The sequence below is a fragment of the Loxodonta africana genome, chromosome Y (assembly GCF_030014295.1).
Source record: "Loxodonta africana isolate mLoxAfr1 chromosome Y, mLoxAfr1.hap2, whole genome shotgun sequence".
In the NCBI taxonomy this organism is placed as follows: Eukaryota; Metazoa; Chordata; class Mammalia; order Proboscidea; family Elephantidae; genus Loxodonta; species Loxodonta africana.
In genome coordinates, this window is record NC_087370.1 from 16,535,473 (window position 1) to 16,558,911 (window position 23,439).

A 23,439-nucleotide genomic window follows, 5' to 3' on the forward strand; every position below is an offset into this window, starting at 1 on the left:
TCTACAACAAAAGGACACATGGGTGCAGGTGGGAATCTTGAGTCACTTTGATGAGCATTGCACAAAGCCCTACGTCTTCAGCCAAGTGAGCCCTTTCCTATTCTGGCTCCAGGGAGTTACACGGCCCAGCCATGCACCCTGGTCTCATCAAGGGCCCGTGACTACCTCTGCTTCCATCTCCCTTTCAGTCTCTACCTCCATGAATGCCTCGGCTTTTACCGCCACTCCTGCTTCTCTCCGGCCACACTTCATCTCCCTGCCACAGCCTCAGAGTAAGGCTCCAAAAAATGGTAGTAAGGGAGGTGTAAGAAGGAAAGGAAAGAAAGAGGAGAAGGGAAGTAGAAAGGAGGGGAAGGAAGAAAGAGCTCTTTTTCTAAAAAATGCGTAAGTTTTTATATCTACTAAATAGTGGGAATCATTCAGTACCCTGTAAGACCTCACCGCTAATGAAGGCTTCTAATACGTGGTCTATTACTTTAATCTTATGTCTATATGATATGCAGGCATACTTCAGAGATGTTGTGGGTTCCGTTCCAGACTACCACAACAAAGTACATACCACAATAAAGCAAGTCACACAAAATTTTTCGTTTGCCAGTGCATGTAAAAGTTATATTTACACTATACTGTAGTCTACTTAAGCACTAGTAGGGTAGTGGTTAAAATGATCTGCTAACTGAAAGGTCATTGGTTCAAAACTACCAGTAGTTCCCAAGGAGAAAGATATGACATTATGCTTCCACAGAGATTACAGCCTGTGGGGTTGCTATGAGTTGGAATTGACTTGACAGCAGTGGGTTTGTTTTTTGGTTTTGTTAGTATATTAAGTATACAATAGACTATATAAAAAAAGATGAAAACGATGTATATAATTTAAAATATTTTATTGGTAAAAATTACTGACCACCATCTAAACCTTCAAGTTGTAATCTTTTTGCTGTTGGAGGGTCTTGTTGCCTTGATGTTGGTGGCTGCTAACTGATTAGGGTTGTGGTTGCTGAAGGTTGGGGTGGCTGTGGTAGTTTCTTAAAACAAGACAGCGGTGGCACTTGTTGTATCAGGTGACTGTTCCACGAAACATTTCTCTGTAGCGTACCGTACTGTTTGATAACATTTTACCCACACTAGAACTTTTTTCAAAATTGGACTCAGTCTTCTCAAACTCTGCTGCTGCTTTATAAGCTAAGTTTATGTAATAATCCAAGTCCTTCATTGTCATTTCAACAGTGTTCACAGCGTCTGCACTAGGAGTAGATTGATTTGAAGAAACCTCTTTTTTTGCTCATGTTTAAGAAGCAACTCCTCATCCATTGCAGTTTTATGAGATTGCAACAATTCAGTCACACCTTCAGGCTCCACTTCTGATTTTAGTTCTCCTGCTATTTCCACCACATCTGCAGTTACCACCTGCACTGAAGTCTTGAACGCCCAAAGTCATCCATGAGGATGGGAATCAGCTTTTTCCAGACTCCTGTTAATGTTGATATTGTGACCTTATCCTGTGAATCATGAATGTTTTTAGAGGAGTCTAGACTGGTGAATCCTTTCCAGAAGGTTTTCGGTTTACTTTGCCCAGATGCTTTATGAAATACACTTCTTAAATAAGTCTTGAAAGTCTAAATTGCTTCTGGATCCATGGGCTGCAAAATGGATGTTGTGTCAACAGGCATGAAAACAACATTTATCTCTTTGTACATCTCCATCAGAGCATTGTCAGCAAGCACACCAGTGGGCTTAAAATCATTCAGTAAATTCTGTTGTAAACAAATGTGCTGTCATCCAGGCTTTGTTGTTGCATGTTTAGAGCATAGGCAGAGTAGGTTTAGCATAATTCTCAAGGGCGGCTAGTATTTTCAGAACGGTAAATGAGTACTGGCTTCAACTAAAAGTCATCGGCTGCATTAGTCCCTAGTAAGAGAGTCATCCTATCCTTTGAATCTTTCAAAGCAGGCGTTGCCTTCTCTGTAGCTCTGAAAGTCCAAGATGGCATCATTTTCCAATATAAGGCTGTTTGGACTAAGTGGAAAATCTGTTGTTCAGTGTAGCCACTGTCATCATTTGGCTAGATCTTCGGAAGGCTTTTACATGAGCACTTACTGCTTCACCTTGTATTTTTATGTTACAGAGACAGCTTCTTTCCTTAAACCTCGTGAACCACCTTCGGCTAGCTTTAGCCTTTTCTTTTGCAGCTTCCTCACCTCTCTCAGCCTTTATAGAATAGAAGAGAGTTAGGGCCTTGCTCTGGGTTAGGCAGGTTTAAGGGGATTTGTGACTCACTTGATCTTATATCAAGACTACTAAAGCTTTTTCTGTATCAGCAAAAAGGCTGTTTCACTTTCTTATCATTAGTTTGTTCACTGGAGGTAGCACTTTAAATTTCAAGAACTTTGCCCTACTATCACAACTTGGCTGTTTGGCACAAGAGGCCTAGGTTTCGATATGGCTTCCTCACTAAGCTTAATAAGTCCTAGCTTTTGATTTACATGAGATATGTGTGACTCTTCTTTTTACCTGAACACTTACAGGCCATTGTAGGGTTATTAACAGGCCTAATTTCAGTATTGTCCCAGTGAATGGGGACTGGAGGGAAGTAAGAGAGACAGCAGGGTGACAGCCAGTTGGAGAAACAGCCAGAACACACACAAACTTCTCAGTTTGTGCTGTCCAAAACAGTTACAGTGGTAACATCAGAGATCACTGATCTCAGATCACCGTAACAGACTTAATAATAAGGAAAATGTTTGAAATATTGCGAGAATTACCAAAAAGTGACACAGCAACTCGTGAGCACCAATAGACTTGATGCAGAATTGCCACAAACCTTCAATTTGTAAAAAACATAGTATCTGCGAAGCACAGTAAAGCAAAGCACAATAAAATGATGTATGCCTGTAGATGACAGGGTTAACCTAAGTCCCAAAGAAGTAAAATAGTTTGATCAAGTTCTGAGGAGCATAAAATAGGGCCAGCACTCAGACTCAAAGTTAGTCTCCTAACACAAAATTCTTTTCTACCAAACGCTGGCTTATGAATATAGTAGAACTTTTAAGTAAAAGATTTTTTTGTTGGTAATTAATAACTAGTGGTTTTTATAGTTTCCTGTGTACGCAACTCATATTACATTATGATTCTCTTCTTCCTCCATCACTTGACTATTACCAAACATCGAAGTATAATCAGTGGCTATTTCACTTTACTCTTTATACAATTACCATCCTAGACAGCTATTTCTGACAGAATATTATTCCCACATATTTAATTTTCACCTAATTAAAGTTATTTATGAGCTACCTCTTATTGCAACATCCATAGTGAATGATTCTTTTAAAGCATAAGTGAGGTGTTACTGCCTTTTTACTAAACTCTTCAAAGTGTGCTTTCAGTCAGTAGAATTCAAAGATTCTATTTCTTTGAAGATCTTAATTTATGTTTGAGTTGATTGTACAGCCTTACCGTACTCATTTTGTAGATAGGTTGTCTCCTAAGCCAGTTTTTCATATATATATATATATGTACATATACACATATGTATGTATATTATCTTTGATATATATGTAATATATTTGTCCTAATTCACATATTTTTATGTTCTCTTTCATATATGTGTGTCTATATATAAAAATACATATAATTGCATTGTTTCAGTTCATACTTTTTTGAGGAAACCTAAAATTTGTTTCTTTAAATTTGAGCTTTTTCATGAGCTTCAAATCTGAATTTTTTATTTAATGTTATCTATGTGATTTATCACTAAGATTTTGCATTTAGCAAGCTCAACCTCCTCCAGCTCAGAGAAGAGTGCTTACTTATCTCCAAACTTTTGATTTCTTTCTGTTAACATTTTCAAATCAAATTGTTTATTTTCCTTTGTGTTGTCTAACTTCCTTAACAAAACTTAAGTAACTAAGATAATAGTAATATAAAGGTGGCAATATAGGAAAAAGCTGGAATGGTTCCTAACTGGAGTTTAAACTGGACCATAAAGAAACTAAGGATTTTGAAAGCTAGCCATAAGAGAAGGCACCCTTTCCGGGGAAAATAGTATGGATACCACGGTGTGGAAGAATTTTTGTTTGCAAGTCAATCTTAACAATGCTGACCTCTTCAGCAGTGCTAGAAGAGATGAAAAACTTTTAAAGTTGGGCTACAAGTGACAATTCAGCTGAATTTACTTTTACTGTTTTTTTTTCCCCCTCAGCTTTGGCAGGTAGGATTTCTCTTCGTTATGCCATGCCTTGGCAGGCCATGATCATCAGCTGTGGCAGTCAAGTTTGTAGTGGTTCCATTGTTAGTAACTCTTGGGTTCTTACTGCTGCACACTGTGTCAGGAACATGTAAGTTTGTGCACTGCCTCTTCCCATAACCCTAAAATCCAGAATCCCAGAATTACTTTGCTGAAGCCCTCTTTGGATAAATTGCCCTCATTTCATACTTGAACCATTGCTCTTACCCTTATGACTTCTTTGTTTCAGGCTAAATAAGAAATTTGACTTAGTGTGTTTGGTTGATAGGTCAATCAGTTAATTACTTTGTAATAGCACTGCTGGGAAGTGCGACTTCATTCACAGATTTCTGATTTTCCTAGGAGTGAGCTTGATAGGGTCCATGTATTATGACTAAGGAAATACATTGCCAAGTCTAATGTGGTAGTCTTTAAAGGCTCAGACATCCTATTAAATCTATTCTACTTATCTCTACGTATGCACACATAGGAATCCTAAAGATACTGCTGTGATACTGGGCCTGAGGCACCCTGGGGCACCTCTAAGGGTTGTTAAGGTGTCTACCATTCTGCTACATGAAAGATTTCGGTTGGTAAGTGGAGCAGCAAGAAATGACCTAGCATTGGTACTCCTTCAAGAGGTCCAGACTCCCGTTCAACTCCTAGCACCCTTGGGTCATCTGAAGAACCTGAATAACTCAGAATGCTGGCTCTCTGGACCTCTAATTCTAAACCCAGGTTAGTGATTACTTCTCCTGTAGGGGAGTGGTTCTGAAACAAGTAGGACAGAGAATCTGTATTTATCTAAATCAGAGATATATGCAGAGTTCCGTTTTTGTTTTATAAATGAGAGATTTGATGATGACTCCATAGATGATTTGCTTCCCAGTCCTTTGCTAACTTCAGAACTTATTTTTACATATTTGGAAAAAGAAGCTGGATTAGAATCTTTACTTCAAAGTTTAAAGTTAAAAAAAATACTTGCTTAATTATGAAGAGTGCCATTTAAAAAGGCAGGAAAGGGGTTGGAGTAGTTACATGTGTGGCGTGAGGTGCTAATTGTGATGATATGTGATAAGAAAATAAATGAAACTTTTTAGAATAAAGTTAGAGATACAGGTTAGATATAAATGTTAAAGTGATGATAGATGTCATGGTTTTGTCTCTGACCTTGGTGATTCAGTAAAGGCTATGTTGCTAAATCTTTTTATATTCCATCTGTCTTTCTAGGAGAGACAGATGAGAACCCAGAAATGTTACAGATGCAAGTGAAGGGAGCTTCAAGCTGTGCCCACCTCTACCCAGACATAGGCACTTCTATTGTGTGTTTCATTACTCAGGCCACAGGCTCTGATAAAAATGTGGTAAGCAGCACTTTTTTTTTCCATTTCCCATCTTTCTGATCTAGGCTAATAGAAACTTTAATGTTGCCTTTTATATAAATATAGGCTACCACATCTACCCCTAAATAATAAATATAAGAAAGTCAACCCTGTCGTAATGACAAAAAATAAAAACCTCTTTTATACAGAACAAGCTACTAATTCCTGGTTCATCTGACACTGATTGTTATTCTTTATGCAAACTGAACAACTTATTTGGACTCTCCAAACAACTTAGGCATTTTACACAGTATCCTCTGTTCTATTTATACTGCTTTTGCTCCCCAAGGTTCACCATAGTGCATACTTCTCTAGTTCTCCCATTACAAATGATATCCGTATAGTCTAAACCTGGATTCTGTCTTCCTGTCCTCTTGATTCTCTTCCTTACCGGTCACTTAAAAATTCTGCTATTAAGTAGGAGCTTGGTAACAGCAACTTGAACACAAATTCTGCTTTGACTTTACAGGAGCCAGTGAGTCCAGGCAGTGCTGTTATGTGCAGACCAATATCTGGCAATGGCAACTGGAGACAAATAGGCCTTACCAGTCTCAAGGCACTGGCTACTATTGTGAGCCCACATTTCTCCTGGATCTTATCCGCTTCAGCAAAGGCAGGCCATCCCCTAAATCAGGCCCGCATGCCTTGGGTGGAAAAGCCCAAGTCCTCTAGCCTCCTTAGACAACCACCTGCACTACCACTTTCTTCAATAATGATCATTGCAGCACACAGTCTGTTGTAGCTAGTGATAATCTTTTCACACTGTGACAGAAAAGACACCAGAAACAGAGAGGACTTGAATGATATAATGCCTTATAGGATCTCTTAAAGTATTCCCTCAATAAATAGTCACTTCCTCTATAATGACTGCTTTTTGCTTACTTCCAGATTAGTGCATGCATTTTGATTCAGTGTTTTCATATTTCAGAGCGTTCAAGGTGAGCGTTTTTAACATGAAAGGAATTTGGGGTTTTAGTTTATCAATAAGTGAAATCTTAAAACAGAGGAAGAGAAAATTAAAAAATTCAAATAACGTTCTTGATGCCTAAACATCTCTCAGATTTATCTTTTGCAGTCATTCCAATACAAGCTATGTTGTACCACTGTGAATAACCTGCAGTTCTACTTTAGGTCCAAGACTGTATCTTTTACTTGTTTCTGAATTTAAGAATCTTTAAGTACCCAACGTTTGCTGTTATTGCAGTATTTATTCCATTATATGGAAAATACTATTTACATTTATTTCTCCCATTAGTTTATGAGTCCAGGAATGATAAAATGTTTCATGTTAATAGGCATAGAACAAGTATATATCAGGATGGTAGAAAGAAATCAAAAATGAAAATGTGGACAAATATAATACTTTCCAGAAGAATTGCTTCTAGGTAGTCTCACACAATTCCCACTCCTTATTCTTCCTGGAGATTTCATTTTGAGTTTGTGGGCCACCACCATAAGACAAGATCTCCTTTATCCTTGTCCTTAAATAGAAATTATTGAAAGAGGATAGCAAAGAAAAAATTCCACCTAGGAAGAAGCTTGCTTACACTTGTTTTCTGTATTTGGCAGCATACCATGAACAATTTTAACTGTTGAGTTTTCACACATATTGTTAACTTACAGAAGCACTAACTGAAGATAAACTCTGCAATCCTTTAGTAAACCCCTTACTAGGAATGTGATATATTATCTTTTCTTTTTGTTTTGTTCCATTTTGTCAAATTGATATGTAGCTGAGCATGTCTTCATATTCCTCACTGATCATGGCTGACATGGTTCACAAAATGCTTTCGGTCAAAAAGCATTGAGAGGCCAGGCAGAGAAGGGCTCACGCAGGTGAACACACGTGGGCCAGCAACAGTAGCTGGGGCAGGTGGTCTCCCAGACCTCCTGCCATTGCCACGCCCACTATCCCACCCCTTAGCCATGGTCCCTCATCACATGTTATCTTGGAGACTGGTGATCCCTTTAAATTGTATGGGTATGAGGATATTTGCATTCACATTTTGAAGGCTTCTGCCCTTGATATTTCAGCTAAAAAGAAAATACCACATGTGAGAAATTGAATGGAAAAAACTAGAGTAAAAAAAAGTGGAGAGAAGCGTACACAAAAATAAATAGACAAAATATAAATTACGTGAAATTATCAATTAATAGTGGGAACCTGACATTTATAAAACTTCTATACATAGAGTATACAAAAGGAACTTTGAAAAGAATGTTTACTTGAGGTTACTATAGGCATTAGTTACAATTAGTAGAGTTTTGAATTCAGATGTGGTTAAGTACTGCTAAACAAGGTTCACCTCATGTTTCAGGAATTAGTTTTTTTATTGTGTGATGTTACTGCTACCATATCTCTTTAAGATTCTGACTGATAGTGGGAAGCTTTTGGTGTCATCTTACGTGGCCTGCTATGCCCTATGCAACATTTCTGAAATCCACTGAACGAATGAGACTTCCAGACACCAGCAGGAGACTGCCTACGAGCACTTGTCCTGTGCCACAGTCAGCAAAGGAAAGTTTCTGGCTGGGTGGGGTGAGAATGGGCAAGGTGTCGGCTGCCTGTGGGGGGCACCGATTTCAGCCATGTGATGGCCTGTCCGCAACTGAGGACTGAGCGACAAGTGGTGGCAGGCACAGTAGAGAGGCGCCACCACGGGCCTGCAGGAGCAGCCTGGACTTGCTGTAGCGCTAATGATGAGGGTCCAGCCACCTTGCATCTGGAGAGCCAGGGTGACGGCCTCTGTCCTTGGCGGGGCACCCTCTGCAGGCTGGGGCCTAGTGGTTAAGAGGCAGCTCTGGGTGTGAGGCGGGATTGGTTCCCTTCAGGACAACCGCCTGGGGCAGGGCAAAGCCGGTTCCCGCCGGAGGTGTGCAGACTGTATGCGCAGAGCCAGGGTTAGGCGCCCGCGCTCTGTATCCACCAGGGGGCGCTTCTGAGAAGAGCGGCTGACCCGGGCCAGGTCGGTCTACCGTCCCAGTGACACCTGCCCCAGCGGCCACCAGACCCCATGGTGAGTGAGGCGCGGCCTGGGGAGGCGCGGCCTGGGGAAGCCCGGGCTGCCTCGGGACCTTGGGAGGACAGGGGCCTGCGAAATGGCCCTTTAGAGGGACAGTGCGCAAGGTGTCCCAGGGAGCAGCCCCCGGGGAGCTGTAGCGCCAAGCGGGAGCAGGTCGCAGCAGGTGCGCAGGGAAGGACGAGACGCCTGACGAGGCCGCCGTCTTCTGTGGGGTGCTGGTAGAGGAGAGCGGGGCTGGGAGGGGGAGATGGAGGCGCAGGAGGAGGTGGTGGTGGCGGGGGATGGAACGCCGGAGGTGGAGGTCGTGGCCATGGGAGACACGCAGGAGCAGGAACAGGCGAAGTAGCAGGAGCACCGCGAAGAACCCGAGCCCAAGCCGGCCCAGCCTTGGCCTGCACCCTGCAGCCTCGGGCGCTCCCGGGAGGTTGTTCAATAGAGCTGAACGCCAGAGCCAGCAGGGCCTACTTCCGCCTGCAGTGTAAGCTCTTGCAGACTTGCAAGCCATACCTGGACCGGAGAAGACTCATCACCCAGTGCATCCCCGGCTTCTGGGTCCAAGCAGTATCCATTCTGTGGCTGAGTCCCAACGGCCTCCAAGGGGTGCAGAGTGGGAGACAGGGCTAAGAGGTAGGAAGGGCGTGGGGCTGGTGCTAAGAGACTTGGAAGGGCTCAGGTCAGGGCAAAGAGCCAAGACAAGTGGCCAAGAGACACTGGCCAGGGACTGCTAGTTAATCTTTAGGTTCTATACTGAGCAGGGAAAAAGTTCCCGGGGAAGTAGGTGCACAGTCCACAGAAAGCAGAATTGCTCAAAGACCCGGGCACTGGCAGCAGCAGGAGTTGCCCGACAGGCCAGAGATGCACACAGTAGGAGTTTTTGGCCAGCCTACAGCACAGAGGAGACAGAGCTCAGGAGTCTCAGGAGAGAAACTGCTTGTAGGCCTTCGGAGAGCTTCAGATGAACACAAAGGCCAACTTCAATGCCCCAAGGGACGTGTGAGGAAGAACCATGGTTGTGGGGTAGTAGGGGTGGGTGTGGCAATGATAGGAGGCGTGGGAGACTGTCTATCCCAGCCACTGCTTGCTGGCCAGGTGGGCTTTGACTGCTGCTAGCCCTTCTCTCCCTGGCTTCTGAAAGCTCCTTGACCCCATGCAGGTTATGAACCAACCCCAGATGTCAGCCCTAATCAGTGAGGAAGAGGAAGACATGCTCAGCTACATGATCAATTTGTAGGTCAGGCTGGGGTCAGGTGGGGGAGGGGAGTGGGAAAGGATTCATCCATGAAAACAGACAAGGGCAGGGCTCCCTGAAAGGCAGGTCACCTAAAAAGATGTTTTTGCTGTCCGCATCTACTCCTTTCTCCCTGGTGGAAAAGCTCATCCATCCTAATAACCAAATGCAAAAATCACATTTCACTTTCAGGGCAGCCCCTATTTTCGGAATGAAGTCATCATCAAAGAGTATGGTCTTAACATCACTGGTAAGAATGGCTTCCTTGATGGGTAGCGGAGAGTGTCAGTATGACCCAGCCCCTTCCCTACATTCTCCTTTTTCTCCAAGGTGTACACCATCTAATTCCACTCTAACCCAGTGGTTCCAGGACTGTGAACATGAGGCTTAGAGCTGCGGGCATCATGACAGCAGCCTCAACTTCTTCAACTGGTTCTCTGGTCTGAACTTCTCAGGGTATAACAGGATTGCTGAGGTGGGCCTCTGTAGGTAGGGTCAGAAATGGCTTTGGTATGTTCCTAGCTGTGTTTTGAAATGAGGGCTGAACCTGGCATAATCTGTTCTTTTTCTACTATCAGATCAGTGAGGACTTATGCATTAATTCCCTAAAGTACCACCTGAGGGAGGAAGGAAGCAGGAGAGGTACTGGAGAGAACAGGTGATGAACAGGTGAGAATTTCATTCTGTTGTGCATGGATTTGCCCTGAGGTGGAAGGGACAGGAAGCCATCTATAGGTAACAACATGAAAAGTGGAGATTGAGTTACGAATCAAAAACTGATGCACAAAGAAAAGCCCAAGACCATATGGCTTCACAGATAGATTCTACTAAACATTTAAGGAATTAGCACAAATCCTTCTAAAATGTTTCAGAAAACTGAAGAAAAGGGATCACTTGTCACCTCATTCCATGAGGCCAGCGTTCCTCTGAAAAAAGAGCATAGGAAGACGTTGCTAGTAAGTTAGTGACCACTTTATTTTATGCTTATGTAAATATAACGTTATTTTGTGTTAAATTTTGAATCAGTTTTAAGTGCAAATGTTTTAATGATTTCCTTTCAGAGTGCATATTACTGGTGTGTAGAAATACACTGGACTTAGTTCATTTTGTTATTGTGTCCTACAATCTTAATTTACTATCTCTGATGCTTTTTCTTTTTTATGATTTTTATACAATTTTTTAATTATAAGTTTATGTGTGGAAGGAGATAGTTTGTCACTTCCTATTTGATGCCATCTATATCTCGCTAAATTTCTCTGGCTAGAGCTTTGGGCGTACTGTTGAATACAAACGGCAAGAGCAGGCATCCTAGCTTTGTTCTTGGTACTAGTGGGCTGCTCCTAGTATTTCTCTGTTGAATGCGATGCTAGTTTGGGGTTTTTAATAAATTTCCTTTTGCGGTTAAGCATCCTTCTATTTCTAGTTCGAGGGTTTTCATCATGAAAGCCTGCTGGGTTTTGTCCAGTTTGCTTCTGCACTGAGATGTTGTAAATTTGCCCTTCATTCTCCAATGTGCTGTATTATGCGTATGGATTTTTATGTATTCAGCCAACTTGTATGACGGGAATACCTTCTGTTTGAACATGGAATATAATCCTGTAATTATCTGATGGATTTTGCTAGCATTCTCTTCAGGATTTTTGCAGACATATCCATAAAACGTATTTCTCTGAAGTTCTTTTGTTGTTTCCCTACCGGCGTATTTTTCTAGCTTTGATATCAGTGTAATGTTAGACTCGTAGGATGAGACAGAAAGTGTTCTCTAAGGTGGTGCTTTTGGAAGACCTATACTTTGCTTCCTCTCTTGGTGTTTTATTGACTTTATCACAGTGCAACTTCAATTTTGTTCTAACTTTTTTCTGCAGTTTTTCATTTTCCTTCTTTATGGTTTCCCTTCAAATTATGTTAACACCTTAAGTTTAGAAAACCTTCATCGTACCTTAATACTAATTTAGTTTTAGTACTATACAGTTGTCCATCTTTTGGGTATGTTGTTATTGTCACACATTACATCTGAACATAATGCAAGTCCAATACCATATGCATAATAATTGTTTTGTACAGTTTTCCTTAAATAATATATGAGTCAAAAGAGTCATTTCAAAGGAACTACAACAAAATGGTTTTAAATCTTAATTCTACTTATTATGTATAATTTATGCATACATATGTGTATTACATGTGTGTACATATGTGTATTATAATTGCATTGTTATAAATATACTCATATAATTATACTTTAGTGTCTATTCTCATTTTTTAGCAGTTAGAATCTTTTCCCCACTCACTTTGTGCTGTCTTTGTCCATGTATTACACATATATTAATTTTGTCCATAGTGTAGGTTCAACAATGCATATCATTTCATATGTTTTGTTTCAAAAGAAGAGGATAAAGAAGGTAGCACACGCATTTTTAACATATGCATTTTTAAGGTGACCTTTGTCTGTATTGAGTTACCCTTTTAGTCTTTCTCATGAGGGATGAGCTGGAGACAAATTCTCTCCATATTTCTTTAACTGGAAGTTTTTTAATTTGCAATAATTTTTTTAAATTATGCCTTTACCAGATAAAAGGTCCTTGGCTGACATTTTTGTTTCCTTTGATAACTTTGCAGATAGTATCCCTCTGCCTTCTAGCCTCATGTCTTTCTTCTTAGAGATCACCTTTTAGTCTTACTGTGTTTCTGTTGTCAATGATGTATTTTTTCTTGCTGCTTTAGAGATTTTCAGGTTGTATTTAGCTTTTAGCATTTCTATTATGCTATGTTTATTTGTAGATCCCTGCATTTTACCTCCTGGGAAATATTGGAGCTTCCTAGATGTACAGGTTATTTTTTTATATACATTTCTGAACTGTATAGAAATTATTCCTTTTAATTCTTTCCTTCCTCCCCCTTTCCCTCCCATTCTCCCTCCCTCCCTCCCTCTTCTCACTGCTCTCCTTACATTATTCCCGTAGCCCATTCAGTGGTGTCCTTAATGGCACCCCCTCTTTTTCTGAGACCTGGTTCATCTGTCGTCATTCTTTATACAGTGTACTTCAGATTGAATAACTTCTGTCAATCTAACTTTAAATTTTCTGGTTACTTGCAAATTATACCCATTGCAACTCTATAATTTCCATTTTAAAAAAGTAATTTATATCTCTGCATTAATATTCTTCATTAACATGACAATCTCATCACACCTTTCTTTGCCTTTTCAATCATGCTTTCCTGTAGTTCTGTGAAATTGTTCTCTGTTACAGTCAACTTTTTGTTGGTCTCACAGGCAGTTATTTTGCCTGCATTATTGCTGACATACGGGTCATACTTCAATGTTCCTTTACATGTCTCATGATTTTCTTTCTTTTTTTCATTGAGGAGGAACTAGACATTTCAGATAGTGCTTTGTACTAACTCTGGATACTGTCCATTCCTTGGTAGCTTGTTATTGTTTGTTTATTTGTCCAGTAACTGAACAGAGTATTTTAGTGAAGTGTGTTCCTTGCCTAAAGCTGTAAGACTCTGATGTTCCTCCTTAGGGAGCCATAAGTTTGGGTAGGTCCACAGTGACTGTGGAATGACAGTTGTACTGGTAGGACTTTGTTTCACTCTTTTCCTGACAACACACCGCACGCTTCAGTAAGCTCTGATTCATAGTGACCTTATATGTAAAGGAATGAAACTCCTCTTCCTGAACCATCCTCACAATAGTTGCTATATTTGAACACATTGTTGCAGACACTGTGTTAATCGATCTCACTCAGGGTCTCTCTCTCTCTTTTGCTGACCATCTGCTTTCCCAAGTACTTTGTTCTTCTCCAGCGACCAGACCTTCCTTATGATGTGTCCAAACTTACTGAGATGAAGTTTTGCCGTGCTTGCTCCTTAGGAGAATTCTGGCTGCACCTCCTCGATACTAATTTGTTCACTTTTCTAGAAGTCGATGGTATATTCAACATTCTTTGCCGGACCTACAATTTCAATTCACTGTTTCCTTTTGGGTCTTCCTTTTTCATTGTTCACATTTTGTATGTATATGAGGCAACTGAAAACAATATGGCTTGGCCATTAGGCATCAATGTGACATTAAGGTACCATCTCTATTATTTCAGATTTAAAGAGTTTTTTTTTTTTTGCCAAATACTTTCTCAGTGTGCTACTTTCATCTTGACTGCTGCTGACATTGGCAGTAATGGTTAATGCAAGTAGAAGGAAATCCTTTGCAAATTCAATTCCTTCTCTGTTTATCAGGATGTTGGTTAGTGGCCCAGTTGTGAGGATTTTGTTTTTCTTCATGTTCAGGTGTAATCCGCACTGAAGACTGAGGTCTTTTACCTCTGCCAGTAGGTGCTTCACTCATCTTCATTTTGACAAGGAAGTTGAGTCATCTGAATGTTTGTAATATGTTGATGAGTCTTCTTCCAATCCTCATGCCACATTCTTCATGTAGGCCAGGTACTTTTATTATTTGCTGAGCATGCAGGGTGAATAATTAAGGTGAAAGGATGCAGTCTTATCACAAACCTTCTCCAGTTTTAAACCGTGCAGTATCCCCATGTTCTGTTTGAACACAGGCCTCTTGTTCCATGTACAGTTTCCACACAATGAGTTCTGGAGTTCCCATCCTTCACAATGTTATCCATATATATATGTATATTTTATGATCCACACAGCAAAATGCCTTTGCATAGTGGATGGAACAGAGAAATATCTTTTTAGTATTACCTGCTTTCCTTAAGATCCATCAGACATCAGAAATCATATTTCTTGTTCCATATCCCCTTTTGAATCCATGTTGAACTTCTGGCAGTTCCTGGTCAGAGTACAGCTTTGTTTTGAATTATCCTCAGCAAAATTTTTCTAGAATGTAATAATAATGATATTGTTCAACAATTTTCTAATCGATCACCTTCCTTTGGAAAGTACACGAATATGGATCTCTATTACCTGGCTGGCCTGATACCTATCTCTCCAATAGCTTGACATAGACAAATAAACCCTTCCAGCATTTTATCTGCTTGCTGAAACATATTAAGTGGTAATCCTTCAATTCCTGGAGGCTTGTTTGCGTGAATTTCTCCCTTCAGTACCAGCAGTTTTTCCTCATACGCAACCTCCTGTTTGGATGAACATTGGCCACTCCTCTTGGTACAGTGACTGCGTATTCCTGACATTCTTTTTGTTGCTTCTTGTACCATTCAGCTTTTTTTCCCATGGAATACTTCAGTATTGCAACTTGAGTCTTCTTTTCCGTCTTTTCTTTTATAGAAATGTGAAAATTTTTTTTTTTTTTCAACTCCAGGACTTTGCATGTCTTGGAGCCCTGGTGGCTGAGCAGTTAAGATTCTGCTGCTAACCCAAAGGTTGGCATTTTGAATCCACCAGCCACTCCATGGAAACCATATGGAGCAGGTCTCATCTGTCCTATAAGAGCCGGAATTTACTCAATGGCAACAGGTTCTCACATTTCGTTACACAGGAAAACCTGCAAAAGCCAGAACCTGGGAAAGACAGAAACTGTCACAGAAGGAACACTCAAATATTTTCCACTAAGATGAGCAAGAGAAAAGTGGTAAGACTGCACCTCATTGATAGTCATAGCGGTCATCCTGTTCTCAAGTGGGAGACTCTCAGTCTTTTCCATTCAGTGTTATGCTGGCTGTTGGTTTTTTATAAATGTACCTTATTCATCCTCAAGAATTTCCCATCTATGCATATACTGTTGACAATTTTTATTAGGCAAAGGTGTTGGATCTTATCAAATGCCTCTTCTCCATCTATTGAGGTGATCATATAGCTCTGTTACTTTGCTCTGTCGTTGTGGTGTATTACATTGATGAATTATACAATGTTGAATCATCATATGTACCTGCAATAAATCAAAACTGTTCATGGTGTATAATTCTTTTAATATGTTCCTGTTTTCTGCTCACCAGTATTTTATTCAGAATTTTTTTGTGTATATTCATGAGGGGTACTGGTCTATTTTTTTGTTTTGTTTCGTTGTTTCCTTGTCTGGCTTTGAAATCTGGGTAATGTTTCCTTTATAGAATGACTTAACGGAGTATTGCTATGTGTTCTATAGTTTAGAAGAGTTTGAGGAAGAAGGTGTTGCTTTTTCTCTGAATAATTGGTAAAGTCCCCCAGGTAATTTTATTTGGTCCCATAATTTCTTGTTGCTGGAAGGTTTTAGCTTCATTCTCTTCTCTTATGAGTTTGTTGAGATTTTCTACCTCTTTTGTGTTAGCTTAGGTAGGTTATGTGTTTCTAGGAATCAACCCATTTTATTTACATTTTCAAATTTGTTGGAATACAACTTTTTATGGTGCTCCGTTGTCCTTTTTTATTTCCATTGTATCTGTTGTAATGTCTTCGGTTTCATTTCTTATTTTTGTTATTTGCATCCTCTGACTTTTGTCAGTTTAGCTGAAGATTTACAACTTTACTGACCTTTTCAAAGAACCAACTTTTGGCTTTGTTGATTTTCTCTGTTGTTCTTCTGTTCTCCATTCATTTATTTCTGATTTGATTTCTGTTTACCTCAACTGAAATGCTTTTTCATCTCTGTCAAAAATTATTTGTCTCGGCGGGGTCAAGGTGACAGAATAGTGAGATGCTTCCTGTGGTTCCACATATAACAAAGACCTCAGAAAATAAGTGAATTGAATATCTGTCACAATCAGGGGGCCCTGATCATCATAGACAAAGTCGAGGAGTCAGACTGAGCAACAGGGGGAAGAAGTGTCAGCCGTAAGGTATCCAGAACCCTGCGGGTTAAGTCGCCAGGCACATTCAGGCCAAAGCAAACAGCAGCACTCGGGACTCGTTTCTTCATGGCAGGCAGTGGAGAGTCTGCAGAAGCCTCCAGAGCTGAGGGGAAGCAGCACTGGACCTTTGAGAGTTAAGTGCAAGTGTATAATCTACTACGAGGGGTCAAAATAGCCCTACCCCCTTCAGGACTCTGACAGCAGAGAAGTGCTAATTTCTACTCACCCACCCCTCTCCCAGCTCTACTTCTACACCCGATCTGGGAGTATTCAACAAATGCCACCCCCCTAAGCCAGAACTGAGGGCTACCCTCATCAAAACCAGTCTTCCAGCTTCAGAAGAAAAAAATTGGCAAGCTCCCTAAACCTCGAACTCAGGATAGTCTGCCCAAACCACTCTTGTACTTCAAAAATAGATATACCCTGCCAAGCCAGGAACCCAGGGCAGGCACTGCCCCTTTGCCTCGGCACTGGCATAAGGGTGAATGTGAACTTACAACACCCTTCAACCCTGCCTAGACCTGTGTAGGATGATTCAACACTGCAGTTCCTCATTAATGCCACCCCCCTAAGCTGGGAACTCTGCATCATCCACCCCTAAACCAGTCTAACGCTTTAAAAAATTGCCACGCTTCCTAAGCCAGAAACTCAGGCCAGGCACTGTCCCTTTGCCTAGGCACTGACATAAGGGTGAGTCCATGAACTTACGACACCCTTCAACCCTGCCTAGACCTGTGTAGGGTGATTCAGCACTGCAGGTCCTCATTAATGCCACACCCCTAAGCTGGGAACTCTACATCATTCACCCCTAAACCAGTCTAATGCTTTCAAAAATTGCCATGCTCCCTAAGCCAGAAACTCAGGACAGGCACTATCCCTTTGCTTCAGCATTGGCATAAGGAGTCCATGGACCTGTAACACCCTTCATCCCTGCCTAGACCTGCATGGGCTGATTCAACAGTGTAGGCCCTCATTAACATAGAACAACAGGGCATGTACCTGAAGCCTATTTTTACAGCAGAAACCAAGGGGGAGTTGCAGATTCATGACATTTGACATCACCCTGCCCATTAAGCAGGGTCCTCACCCACCCACATAAGAGGCCTGAAGCCTGGTGATATCGCCCATTCCATATAGCTATAAGCGACAGAGGCCAGGAATAAGTGGTGCCTCCCAGTGCTTTTTGCCAACAGCACTGGGAACCCAAAGTCCAGTTGCAAAACCCACCCACCTACACACTCTAGGGGACATGGATATGTCTTCCACCCAGGGACTCAGGGACAGCTCTCAGCCCTGAGCCTTGCTGAGCACATAGGCTCCTACTGTAACCAGATGCCTTTACCCACTCCAAACACCCCTAGATATCCCTGCCCATCTAGGACGTTAGGATAGAGTCTGCAGCACATACTCGGTGACTGATGACCAGGACACCAGAGCTGAAGCTGCACAAGAGACCTGAACTGACTCCTGAACTCACATACCTAGTGACAGAACCTGAAAGCTTCAAAGACACCAATAAGAAATACAGCTCTCATGCCCATCCAACTACTTGAACATATCAGAACAAATGAAAAAGCTAGGAAAGAGTAAGCAAACACACAATAAATAAATATGATAACTTATTGATGGCTCAGAGACTGGAGTCAATATCAAATCACATAAAGAACCAGGTCAAGATGGCTCCAGAAAGCGATCAAAGAGCCAGGAAATCTTCCCAATCAAGAAAAGCTCTTGGAATTACCGGAGTTAGAATTCAAAAGTTTAATATTCATAGCTCTTGAAGAGATCAGGAAGGAAATTAGGCAAAACTCAGAATAACCCAAGGAACACCCAGAAAAAGCAATAGAGGAATTCAAGAAAGCAGTACAAGAACAGAACAAGAAATTTAACAGGCCGCTAGAAATCGTAGAGAAACAGCAACTACAATAAAATTTCTGAGTTAGAGTTAGACAACCCAACAGGAAGTCTCAGGAACAGAATTGAGGCAATGAAAGTCAGAATTAGTGAGACTGAAGATAAATGCCTTGAAACTAATTTATTTGAAGAAAAATCAAAAACTTTTTTTAAAAATGAAGAAACTGTAAGAATTATGTGAGACACCAACAAGAGAAAAGATTTAATAATGATTGTGGTACCAGAACGGGCAGTAAGAGGAAATAATAGGAAATGCAGAGAGAATTGTTAAAGATTTGCTGGCAGAAAACCTCCCTGATATTGTTAAAGATGAGAAGATATCTATCCAAGAAATTTATTGGACCACACTCAGATTGGATCCCAAAAGAAAGACACCAAATCATATAATAATCAAACTTGCCAAAAACAAAGATAAGACAGATTCCTAATAGTTGCTAGGGATAAACAAAAAGTCACCTACAAAGGAGAGTCAATAACAGAAAATGCTGACCACTCAGCAGAAACAATGCAAGCAAGAAAGTAATGGGATGACATATATAAACCCTTGATGGAAAAAAAAAAAAGTATCAGCAAGATTTTATATATCTAGCAAAGCTGTCTTTCAAATGTGGTGGCAAAATTCGGACATTTTTAGATAAACAGAAGGTAAGGGAATTTGTAAAAACAGAACAAGTATTATAAGAAATATTAAAAGGAGTTCTTCCGCTAGAGAACCAAGAATATCAGACAACGACCCAAGGTTAGAACACGGGACACAACAACCAGGTATCAACCCAGATAGGTTAGTTGCAAAAATAAATCAAATTCAAAAGACTGAAAATAGGAAATAGTGACATCAATATGTAAATGATAACATTAAAACAGAAAAAGAGGGACTAAATACTGTAGTCATAGAACTTCAATATGGAGAGAATGGTAAGGTGATACTGAGAAGTAAAAACGACTCAACACAGAAAATTAAGTAGAACAAAGAAACTGTCAACACCACACACACACACAAATCAAAATGATATCACTAAACTCTATCAATGATTACACTGAATGCAAGTGGATTAAATGCACCAATAAAGAGACAGAGAGTGGCAGAATGGATAAAAAACATGACTGTTCTATATGCTGCCTACAAGAGTCACATCTTAGACTCACAGAGAAAAAAAAATATCAAAGATAGAAAAAAATATATATATCAAATGAAAACTAAAAAAGCAGGAGTGGCAATATTAATCTCTGACAAAACAGACTTTAGCATAAAATATACCACAAAAGACAAGGAAGGACATAATATATTGCTTAAAGAGTCACTACACCAGAAGGACTTAACAATAATAAGTACATATGCACCAATGATAGGGCCCCAAAATACATAAAACAAAATCTAACAGCATTGAAAAGAGAAACAGAAGCTCCACAATAATAGTAGGAGACTTCAACACACCACTTTTGGTGAAGGACAGGACATCTAGAAAGAAACTCAATAAAGACACATAAGAGCTAAACGCCACAAGCAATCAACTTGACCTGATAGACATACACAGAACACTCCACACAACAGCAGCCAATTATACATTTTTTCCAATGCACATGGAACATTGTCCAGAGTAGAACACATTTCAGGCCACAAAGCAAACCTTAACAGAATCTAAAACATCAAAATATTACAAAGCATCTTTTCTGACCCAAAAGCCATAAAAGTAGAAATCAGTAACAGAAGTAGCAAGGGGAAAAAAAATCAAATACGTGGAAACTGAGCAACACCTTGCTCAAAAACTACTGGGTTGTAGAAGAAATCAGGGATGGAATAAAGAAATTCATGAAATCAAATGAGAATGAAAACAAATCTTACCAGAACATTTGGAACATAGCAAAAGCAGCACGTAGAGGTGAATTTTTTGAGACAGGCGATACCACAGCAGACTCAACTGAAATGATAATTCTCAGAAAAATTGTTCTCCAACAAATTTGAAAACCAAAAGGAGATAGACAAATTTTAGAAATACAGGTATAAGTAAATTAACACAAACCCAGGTGGAAAAACTAAATAAACCCAAAATAGGGGAGATTGAAGAGGTAATAAGTTCCTCCAAACCCCGCCTCCCCCCTCCCAAAAAAAAGCCCTGGCCCTGATGGCTTCAGTGGAGAATTCTACCAAACTTTTAGAGAAGAGTTAATACCAGCACTACTAAAGGTATTTCAGAACATGTAAACAGAAGGAACGCTCCCAAACACATTCTATGAAGCCAGCATAACCCTGAAGCCAAAGCCAGATAAAGACACTACAAAAGAAGAAAATCACAGATCAATATCCCTCGTGAATATAGACACCAAAATCTTCAACAAAATTCTAGCCAATAGAATACAATAATGTATATAAAAAAAATAATTCATCATGACCAAGTGAGATTCATATCAGGTATGCAGGGATGGCTCAACATTAGAAAATCAATGTCGTCCATCACATAAATAAAAGAACCACAAGATCTTATGAAATGATTCAGAAAAGGCATTTAACACAGTCTAATAAACATTCCTGATTAAAAAAAAAAATCAGCAAAATAGGAATTGAAGGGAAATTCTTTGACATAATAAAGGGCCCTTATACAAAGCCAACTGCCAATATCAATCTAAATGGAGAGAGTCTGGAAACATTCCTGTGAGAGTGATAACCAGACAAGGATGCCCTTTATCAGCACTGTTATCCAACATTGTGCTGGAGGTCCTAGCTAGAGCAACAAGGGAAGAAAAAGAAATAAAGGGCATCTACATTGGTAAGGAGGAAATAAAAGTATCCCTATTCACAGATGATACGATTTTATACACAGAAAACCTCAAAGAATCCACGAGAAAACTATGGGAAGTAATAGATTTCAGTAAAGTATCAGGATTTAAGATAAATGTAGGAAAATAAGTAGGATTTCTCTATATAAACTAAGAAAATTAAAAAAAAAAATCATGAAATGAATACCATTTACAGTAGCCCCCTAAGAGATAAAGTACTTAGGAATAAACCTACCCAGAGATGTAAAAGATGTATACAAAGAAAACTACAAGACACTATTGCAAGAAACCAAAAGAGACCTACATAAGTGGAAAAACATGTTGAGAGGAAGACTCAACACTGTGAAAATGTCCATTCTACCCAAAGCGATCTACAGATACGATGCAATCAGGATCCACATTCTAATGGCATTTTTTATCAAGATGGAGAAACAGATCACTAACAGCATATGGAAAGAGAAGAGGACCCAGATAAGTAAAGCATCATTGAAGAAGAGGAACAAAGTGGGAGGTCTCCCACTACCTGGCTTTAGAACCTGTTATACTTCCACGGTGATCAAAACAGCCTGGTACTGGTACAAGTACAGATACATAGACCAATTGAACAGAATTGAGAACCCAGACATAAATTCAGTCACCTATTAGCAGTGGATATTTGACAAAGGCCCAAAGTCCACTAAATGGGAAAACGTCTCTTTAACAAATGGTGCTGGCATAATTGGATACCCATCTGCAAAAAAAAAAAAAAGAAACAAGACACATATCTTACACCATGTAAAAAACTAACTTAAAATGGATCAAAGACCTGAATATAAAATCTAAATGATAAAGATCATTGAAGAAAAATTAGAATACTAGGAGCCCTTATACATGGCATGAATAGTATACAAACCATAACTAACTGCACAAACACCATACACACACACACAATACTATACTAAAGAAAAATAAAATCATTTTTACACACAAAAACTTGTACGTGGATATTTATAGCCATGTTGTTCATAATAGACAAAAGGTAGATACAACCCAACTATCTATAAATGGTTGATTGAATAAACAAAATATGGTAGCACAACATGGGTGAACCTTGAAAATATGTTAAATTAAAGAAGCCAGTGACAAAAGACTATATATTACTCCTTTTATATTAAATATATAGAATAGGTACATCTATAGGGACTGAAGGTCCCCTGTAGTGCAAATGGTTTTCATTGTGCTCATGAGAAACCTTTACATAGATTGAGGCAGTTGTTGGGCAGAACAAAGGGATACTGATTGGTTTAAAGTCAGGAAAGGTGTGCATCAGGGTTGTATTCTTTTACCATACGTGTTTAATCTGTATGCTGAGGAAATAATCCGAGAAGCTGGACTATATGAGAAAGAATGGGGCATCAGGACTGGAGGAAGACTCATTAACAACCTGCGTTATGCAGATGACACAACCTTGCTTGCTGAAAGTGAAGAGGACTTGAAGCACTTACTAATGAAGATCGAAGACCACGGCCTTCAGTATGGATTACACCTCAACATAAAGAAAACAAAAACTGTCATAACTGGACCAATAAGTAACATCATGAGAAACGGAAATAAGATTGAAGTTGTCAAAGGATTTCATTTTCCTTGGATCCATAATGAACAGCCATGGAAGCAGCAGTCAAGAAATCAAAGGATGCATTGCACTAGGTAAATCTGCTGCAAAGGACCTCTTCAAAGTGTTGAAAAGGAAAGATGTCACCTTGAGGACTATGTAGTGCCTGACCCAAGGCATGGTATTTTCAGTCACATCATATGGATGTGAAATCTGGACAGTGAATAAGGAAGACCAAGGAAGAATTGATGCCTTTGAATTGTGGTATTGCTGAAGAATATTGAATATACCATGGACTGCCAAAAGAACGAACAAATCTGTCTTGGAAAAAGTAAAACCAGAATGCTCCTTAGAAGCAAGGATGGAGAGACTGCATCTTACATACCTTGGACATGTTATCAGGAGGGATCATTCCCTGGAGAAGGACATCATGCTTGGCAACTAACAGGGTCAGCGGAAAAGAGGAAGGCCCTCAAGGAGGTGGATTGACACAGTGGCTGCAACAATGAGCTCAAGCATAACAATGATTGTAAGGATGGCACAGGACAGGGC